The sequence below is a fragment of the Orycteropus afer genome, unplaced genomic scaffold (genome assembly GCF_000298275.1).
Source record: "Orycteropus afer afer isolate SDZICR_OR568_19922 unplaced genomic scaffold, OryAfe1.0 scaffold00009, whole genome shotgun sequence".
Taxonomy (NCBI): domain Eukaryota; kingdom Metazoa; phylum Chordata; class Mammalia; order Tubulidentata; family Orycteropodidae; genus Orycteropus; species Orycteropus afer.
The window spans coordinates 488,752-490,769 of NW_006921596.1; positions in this window are offsets into that span (position 1 = coordinate 488,752).

Below are 2,018 nucleotides of genomic sequence, written 5' to 3' on the forward strand. Positions count from 1 at the left end.
ATAGTATTCATGAATGTCAATTTAAAAAAATCTGTGAATGTGTATGTATGTATGTGTGTTTTCAGTATGAGGAGAAAATTTTGTATTTGGTGACAAGTGGATTGAGTTCATATCATCTGAGGTAGTTAAGACTGTGTATCAACTTGGCTAGGCTGTGACTTTGAGTGGCTTGGCAGCTATATGTTGTTATTCCTCATGATGAGATTAGACATTGTGTAATTAACTCCATGGTAGAATCTACTATGAGCAGTTAATCAATTGAAGGAGTGTTGCCTTCAGGCATGGGCTGCTTCCAGTATACATAGAAAGTATCCTGTATCTGGTGGACTTGACCCAGTGACCTGCTGTGTTGCCTGCTGATCTTGGGATTGTGCCATTTTGCCTGCCAACCTTGGGTTTGTCAGCCTCAGCAGCCAGCAGGGCATGAATAAAGAAAAGCCTCCAGCTCCAGTAAGCCTGGAACAAGAGGCAGAGCTAAAGTCCAAGGTCAAAGGGCCTTCCTCCAGCCCCTAGAGCCAGCACTCTGAATTCAGACTTCTAGCCTCCTAAACTGTGAAAGAAAATATTCCTTTGTTAAATAAATAATAAAAAAACTCTTTAAATAGCAAAGATGTCTCTTTGAAGACTAAGGTGCACTCAACCCAAGCCACAGTGTTTTCGATTGCCTCATATGCATGTGAGAGCTGGACAATAAATAGGGGAGATTGAAGAAGAATTGATGTTTTTGAGCTGTGGTGTTGGCGAAGAATACTGAAATTACTAGGACTGCAAGAAGAACTAACAAATCTGTCCTGGAAGAAGTGCAGCCAGAACTCTCCTTGGAAGCAAGAATGGCCAGACTTCCTCTCACCTAATTTGTCATGCTCTTGGAAGGGACCATTCGCTAGAGAAGGGTATCATGCCTGATAAAGTAGAAGGTCAGCAAGAAAGGCGAAGGCCCTCAACAAGATGGACTGACACAGTGGCTGCAATTATGAGCTCAGATATAGCAAGAATTCTAGGGTTGCCACAGGACCTGGCAGTGTTTCTTTCCATTGCACATAGGATTTCTATGAGTCAGAGCCAACTCAACAGCACCTAACAACAACAACATCCCTTATGAACATTGACCCAAAAATTCTTAACAAAATAGTAGTAGAAAGAATCCAAGAATATGTCAAAAACGTAATACATCTTGACCAAAAACTCAACTAACTGCCGTCTAGTGGGATCCAACTGATAGCAATCCCTCCTGGGGTTTCTGAGGTGGTATCACTACAGAAGTAGATTGCCCAACCTTCCTTCTGAGGAGTGGCTGGTGGATTTGAACTGCCAACCTTCTGGTTAGCAGACAAATGCCTTAGGCACTATGCTATCAGAGCTTGACTATTATAAATAGTGCTGCAATGAACATGGGTGCACATATGTCTGTTCTTGTCCTGGCTCTCACTTCTTTAGGATACACACCTATTAATGGAATGGCTGGGTCAAATGGTATTTCTAAAAATAAATCCAAGGATAGTTCAACATTAGAAAAGCAATTAATATAGTCCACCACTAAATACAATAAGGTAAAAGAAACACATGATCATATCAATTGATGCAGAAAAGGCATTTGACAAAATCCAATACCTATTCTTCATAGAAATGCTCAGTAAATTAGGAATAGAAGGGGAATTTCTCAACACAATTAAGTCCATATCCATACAGCCAATGACCAACATTATTTTCAATGAAGAGAGACTGAAAAAATTTCCCTTGTGAACAGGAACCAGACAAGGATGACTTTCATCACCACTTCCATTCAATACTATCTTGCAAGTCCTTGCCAGAGCAATAAGGCAAGGAAGGGAATTGAAATGCATCCAATTTGGCAAAGAAGAAATACAGTTATCTCTATTTGTAGATGATATGTAGATGATATACATAGAAAATCCCAGAGACTTAACAAGAAAGCTACTAGAACTAATAGAAATATTCAGCAAAGTGATAGGAGACAAGATCAATGTATAAAAATCAGTCAGACTCCTTTACACTAA